Below are 7,757 nucleotides of genomic sequence, written 5' to 3' on the forward strand. Positions count from 1 at the left end.
TCATTTGATTATGAATTGAAGCGATACGTTTCTAATTATTAAGAATGTATAGAAACATAGAAGTAGAAATGAAGTAGTGTGTTTCATTTGATAAGTTGGACGTGTGTTAGAGGAGCAAAGGTGGTTGGTTTTATGGTGGTGAGAGTATAGAGTTAGAGAAACCAAACAGAACCTAACTTCGAACTTACTAGAGTCATTTTAACTCTCACTAACGACGTCGTTCGCTATGGATTTTATCTCCACTAATTTAAATCTAGTTTTATTCACAAATCGCCATTTTAGGGCGGGTGAATCTATTTAGTTCACTTAGTTGGTCAATTATTCAATTTTCATTTTATTTATGAGGGTTTGATTTTTTATTTCAGAATAATTCCCTACCTCTAATTTAAATTAAAAAAAAACATTTTTATGCGCTTTTGCCAAATTCTTTGAGTTGTTTTGGACTACTTCAATCTCTAACAACAATAACAACAACATACTTAGTATAATTTCATTAGGTGGGATCAGGGGAGGACATAGCCTAAGACATTAGCCTCATTTTGTGAAGAGGGTGATTGTTTTCAAAAGACCCCCAGACTCAAGAAGAGATGGAAGACTACCTCAATCTCCACAATTGCGTATTCATAAGCTATTACTTTATTTGTTTCAATTTATGTCCTAATTATTAATTTGAAGAATAAAAATTATCATGATTTAAATACATTGAATTGCTAACTATTACTCCTTTTGTCTCAATTTCTATGATCTGTTCAAAACTTTTCTTAATTTAATCGTGAATTGTACGTAGAATCTTTATATACATACATATATATATATATATATATATATATATATATATATATATATATATATATATATATATATATAAACTACATAAGATCGTAAGTCACAATAATTAATAATTTAAAAGACATAAAAATTTACGATAAAAATATACTCGTTTGACTCTCAAAATTCGAAAGATTATGACTTACAGTATTTGATATATAATTTTTATATGCGGAAATTGTATTTTAAAAATCGAAGATTAAATGTCCGATTTCACATAAAAATTAGTTAGTTTAACCCTCATACTCCGAATCAGGACACATAAATTAAAGCAAAAGGAGTATGAGTTTAAGACAGACCATTTATTATAAGTTTTCAGTATTCTATTTAAATACATAATTAATGATTTATAATTTTAAGCAGAGAATTCAAGAAAGTAAGCTACTTAGATGAGATGTTCTTTAGTTCAAAGGCTAAAGCTACTGGATCAAGTCGAGATGACAAAGCAGTACTTTCACCCGCAATTAAACAAGAGGAAAATTAACACAGTGGCACACATTTGAAGGATGGAAATCACGAATTTTACATACGGGGCGGGCAAGATTGCTAGCCTGTTTGTACAATACTACAAGGAATTACTGGGGGAAGTGGGAATGCAAACTAGAATTGCAGCATCAAAAGTGTTTATTAAAAATGGGAACTTGCTCAATGCTGAACATCAGGTGAGCCTACTGCAGGGGTACACAAGGAAATAGGTAAGGGATGCTATCTTTAGTATCAAAACTACAAAAAGCCCAGGGCCAGATGGGTTTAGCAGTGGTTTCTTCAGGGATACTTCGGTTGTAACAGGAGAGGAGGTGACTGAAGCAGTACTGGATTTTATGAGAAATGGGAAACTACTTCAACAACTAAATGCCAATGTGATCACCCTTATTCCCAAAGCAAATAAACCCGAAGATACAGAAACCCGTGCCCATAGCCCGTCAGAATGTAGTGTACAAGTGTATATCTAAGCTATTATTACACGTACTAAAGTTAGCATCGCCACACCTAAAGGAACCAAGCCTGGCCGGATTTGTACGGGAGGTCCTTAATGATAATGTATTGATTTGCCATGACCTATTAAGGCACTACAACGGAAAAACCTCAGATACATGATGAAAATAGATCTCAGAAAAGCGTATGACATGGTAAGGTGGGAGTTTGTCTCAGAGATGCTGCATGGATTTGGTTTCCTCCCAAAATTTTGTGACCTGATCATGACTTGTGTAACGACAACAAAATTCTCAATTAAAGTAAATGGAGAATGTCATGGTTACTTTGAGGGTAAAAGGGGCTTGAGGCAAGGGGACCCCATTTTCCCCCTCTTATTTGTACTAGTCATGGAGTACTTAACCAGAATATTGACAAAAATGGCAAAACTACCTGATTTCAGATTTCATCCCATGTGTAAGGCTCAAGAGTTGACTCATCTCATCTTTGCAGATGACTTGATGATATTCTTTAAAGGGCATGAAGCCTCAGTAAAGAGGATCATGGAAGCATTGAACCACTTCTCGCAAGTGTCGTCCGGTTACTAATATGGCTGTCGAACATGTTTGTAACGGCGTGGATGATATCGATACTAAAGAGTCTTCTAAATCGACAGGTATGCGCAGAGCCTTTCCTATTAGGTACTTAGGACTCCCCTTGTCACCTAAGAAATGGAGTAAGCTGGATTGTTTTCAACTTAGCAAGAGGATTACAGAGAAAATAAGAGTTGTTTCCACTAGACATTTATCATATGTAGAAATTACGGTATAATCAACTCAGATATTTTCTTTGCATAACTTTTGAGAGAGCTTCTCTTATTGCCACAAAGTGTCCTGAAGGAGGTGGATAAGAGGTGTAGAGAGGTCTTATGGGGAAGCAATGAAGAGACGAAGAAAATCTCTCTAGTTGCCTGGGACAAACTATGCAGACCTAAACAATAAGGGGGACTAAATATAAAAGGATGCAAGATTTGGAATATGGCTTCAGTGGGAAAACCTATCTGGTTTGTCATGGAAAAGAAGGACCTACTATGGGTCAAATGGGTGAGTGGCATATGTATGAAAGGAGAGGAAGATTTTTGGGAACACACTCCACCTTCAGATTGCAATTGGTATTGGAAGAGACTCCATAAACTGAAAATGAAAATGGCTAGCTAGTAGAGGAATGATCACTACTGCCTAACAAATAATGGACAATATTCTGTGTCAATGGGGTACTTGCAGCTGATGGGAAATGCTACCAAAATGGAGAATGCAAATCTTATATGGAATAGAGTTACAATGCCAAAGCACAGATTTATTCTATGGCTTGCAATACTAGGAAGACTACTTACAAAAGTGAAGTTGAAACATATTGGGCTAGGCAGGGATGATGATCTGTGTGTTATGTGCAATACAGGTGCTCTAGAGGAAGACACACACCTTTTCGCAAGGTGTCCATGGACAAGAGATATATGGGCTACAATACATGGGTGGTTAAAGACACAGATACACTCCAGGGGTAGTGAAGACACACGGAGTTATCAAGATTTAAGATCGGGAAGAGATTCAAAAAAAGAAACCATGACAATCCTATATATGGAGTGTTGATATATTACCCTTGGATGGCTAGAAACAGCAAAATTTTTCAGAATAGGAGTGTGCACAACAGTCTGATTCTTCAACAAATCCAATTTGTAATTAGAGAAATGATAGATATATTTAGATACTCAAAGTGGGGAAGGAAGAATAGAGATTTCATATGTGAGATTTGTAACTAGAGAAAACTCAGGGATCCAAGTACGTGGATGGCCTCTTAGGTGTATTGATTCCTTTATTTTGTTGGTATGGTAATATTTCACAGTTTATTGCCAATTTTTTTTTTTAATATTTAAAAATATCTTTTAGGACTTTTTATGTATCAATTCCTTTTAATCAACTATCTCAAACAACTCTAAGTAGTTCGTGACACTTGAACTCGTAAGAAAACTTTATTCAATTTTTTTTTTTAAATACTTGATTTGTTAAGTATATTTTTTCTATACTTGATTTGTTAAGTATATTTTTTCTATACTTTCATAGTTTCATGCACTGATCTCTCTATAACCTTTTGATCTGGTGATTAAACAAAATATAACAAAGCAAGAAAATCACAGCTAATTTAAAATTAGATAGATAGTGTTATTGTGCTATGATACATTTAGTCTAAAATCTAAATCGATCAAATCCATCTTAATCCGAGTTGACTTGGGTCATCACTGATTGATTTTACTTTTGACTCATCTAAAATCTAATTAAATATAGCTCAATCTATCCATTAGTCAAGCTTAGAAAAGACTGAATAAATCTATTTGTTGCAGTTCAATTCCTTAAAAAATTGTATGCTATCACACAATTACGCCACAGAGAACGGAACCCTTGCTAATAGTTTCGATTTCAAAGCACATAACATTGCACTAAGAACAATAGAAAAAAAATAGAGGTAGAGCTAAGATTTTGAGTTTATGAGTTTTAAATTTTATAAACAATTTACTATGTCCTAGATAAATTATTCACATATTAAGTGACATTTTCAACCATAAATACAAAGTTGAGCCAAAATTATTGAATTCTGTCCGATCCATAAATAGACTTGTTGATCTGCCTCCAAAAAAGAGTATCTAACATTAATCTAACATAGTTCAAGCTAATTAAAATCAAAGAAAGCTATAACATCAAATTTCTAAAAACGCCCATAAATGTTACTCCTATTTTGCTATCTAGAGTCGTAGACTCTAGCTAGTTTAAGCTATTATTTGATTTTTTTTAATTTTATTTCCTACCTGGTGTTTGCTTGTTTGGTATTCACATTAGAGCCCGATTATATTTAATTTGGATTCGCGTTGTGTATGGCCAATTCGGGGAAAGTGACCAAGGATTTTTCTATATCTAGGACTCGAATCCGAGGCTGCAGTTGGGAGGAATATTTCATCCGTCACGCACCATATACTTTGGTGGTGATATGATTTGATTCAAACTTAGTTAAAGTAGGAAAAAGGCAATGGAGGGAAGAATAGAACAGTAACTAACTTATATTCCATTTTTTGTAAAAAAAAATTCTTGATAATAATAATATTTGGATTAGTGATACGATTCCTAAATGGAACTCTAAGAATCAAATCACAAGATAAATGCGGAAATTAAAATATATAAGCAAGACCCAATTAGTAATAGATTTATGGGCAAACTAGGACTTGATATCAAACCCTTCCAATCTAACCAACTAAGAGAACCTATGCTATTTGAAATCAAAGAAGCATTAACCCAAATGAATCCACGAGTAACTCTAATATGAAATCAAGGACAATGGTTCATTCAACAACAATGAGATCACACTCTAACAACTAAGATTAAACTATGGCTAATCAACTAAACAATCACTCAAGATATGTTTATCATCAAAATTCAAGCTAAGAAATGAAATATGACTAAGGCTCATATTTATAAATTTCTCTATTATAACTAAGGCCCAAAAGTGGCCTTTGAGCAAATAGCCCAAAAATGGGTCTTCTAGCGTTCACACGCCTCTAGCCGCCTTTTGTGGCCTCCACTCTTTTGCCTTAATCTTCATCTTCCTTCCAAGCAATTATCCACATATTGTACACTCTTGTGACTTACTGTTCAAGTACCCCCAATGCTCCTCTTTGCATGAACATAGCTTGTAAGGCTTGGAGCTCCTTGTTTGACTATAAGTGAAAGGCCTTGAGCTCTTTGGGATAATATCAATTAGTTGGTGCGTAGCTAGACTATTTAATTGCGTACTTCTCCCTTTTTTACAGGTACAAACGTAAATTATTTCGTATGTTAAAACTTAAATATAGAAATCGGTTGGAATCAACTTATATTTTTGTTTCTATTGAGATTTGAACTTTAATATCTCATAATTTTTATGTATCTTACTTTACTTACTAATTGAACACACCTCACTCTAACACTACTAAGGAAGAAACAGAAATGAGCGACAGACAAATTCTGTAGCTAAACAACAAAACTTTTCGTTAATCTTATTTAGCGACAAATTAATAGCGCCGAAATTCGTAGTTAATTCTAATTTTCTCATAGTGTAAATTAATTATATATATATATATATATATATATATATATATATATATATATAGTTACATTATTCATTATTCCTTATCTCCAATGATTCAAAGTCAGAACTTTATAGAGAACTTATTCCTTTAAAGATAGGGTCTTGGAAAAGTCGATCGAATTAGATGGTGTTACTAGATACTAAAACTCCTTTTGTCTTCCTTTTCTGCCTATTCCTTTTTTTTCTGTTACTCTTATTCACGGGGGTGTCTTAACAAACACTATTATTAATAAATGTTTGTAATTAATTTAAATTTTTAAATATTTTATTTCATAAAAAATTAATACTATTTAATATAAAATATTAGGAACAAGTAAATTTTTACCCACCTTTCACTTTTTCAATTAAGGGAAACAATGCCATTTTCTATCTATAATTTCTCTAGACTATTTAACACTCTATCTTCTTCGTGAAGGAAGTTACTATAAATTAAAATGAATGAAAGGGAAAGTTAATATACATGTTTTCATCGTTGAAGCCCCATCGCATTGTCATGCAGCTTTATCTCTTTGTGTGATTTGCGTATTATTATGCAACAGTTCATACTCATACAAGACCGATAGCGGATGCGGGGTTCCCTTATCAACCAAAAAAAAATATACTATGTCTACGATAAAATTTTATACTTTTCTCGTCTCCCTAGTTTCCAATTATTGGAGTGGTTATACACCTATCAATAAATCGTAGACAACACCTTAAAAGTATCAATAATTCGATGCCAGATTTTTGGATCGTTTCCATTACCCTAGTTTACTGTACCTCGACGGGTAGAATGGATTCACTTTTTCCCTATGCTTGGAAGTAAGCAAAATTAAGAGAAGTTTAGATTGAAGTACTTCAGTCATCTAATGAACGCGTTTCTTATTTTAATTTAATCCATATATATTGCTTATTTTTTACGATCCATAGACTACTACTTTTAAGAGGGCTCATCTGTATTCTACTAGAAACGGGAGAATTTTGGAGAAGCAGTACCCTAATTAGCAGGAATTAGAGAGACTACTCTTAATCAGATGTCTCAAGTTGGGAATTCTGGATAAGGAAAAAGTTATGTTAGGGAACACTTTCTTCTTAAATGAGTCTTACGCGGCGCGAATCGGGATTATGGGGGCCTCAATGCAAATACCAAACACTGAATGAAAAATTAAAAAGAAAAACTACTCCTTTAATTTGAAGCACGCGTTTAGAGAGGGAAACAAGGTGGCAAATAACTTGAATTTTGTGCTTTATCTTCATTTAGAAATTGTTTAGGCACGTACTATGTATTTTACACGCGATAAACTTAATTTCCTGGTGGATACAAAATTTAGTTTTTCTGACCAAAAAACACACCTTTAACTTGACACCTTCTTTCTTTGTTGCCCTTGTTGATCAATATATATCATGCATTTATATTGTCTTGATGTAAACACCCGATACGAAAAGCTAGACCAATTTTTCCACGTGATTTGATAGCCTTGCTTAAGCCACGACACCAATCAAGATAAACATGTGTGGCAAATCACATTTCATTATCTGGAAAATATCAGTAGGACGCTCGGATAAATTTGATTAGCCATCAATTTGACTAAGAATGTTGTGTTGCTCGACATGGGCAAGAGTTTGAGCTGTTATAAAATAAAAAGTGGACATTAGGCTTGATCTAACTAATTCATTTTTGGTAGCCTAATGGTTTCCTCGTTTGTAGTGCGACAAGCATTACTAATTTCTTCTCTCTTCGATTTTTCCCTTTGTATAGTCAGTTTTCTGAATTTATAGGGTGATTGATAATCACGATAAAATAATACGAGCTATGTGGAAAAAATAACTTATAATTTTCTAAAAATTGATTGGAAAAAAAGAGA

Source organism: Lycium ferocissimum, chromosome 3 (genome assembly GCF_029784015.1).
Source record: "Lycium ferocissimum isolate CSIRO_LF1 chromosome 3, AGI_CSIRO_Lferr_CH_V1, whole genome shotgun sequence".
NCBI classification, from domain to species: Eukaryota; Viridiplantae; Streptophyta; class Magnoliopsida; order Solanales; family Solanaceae; genus Lycium; species Lycium ferocissimum.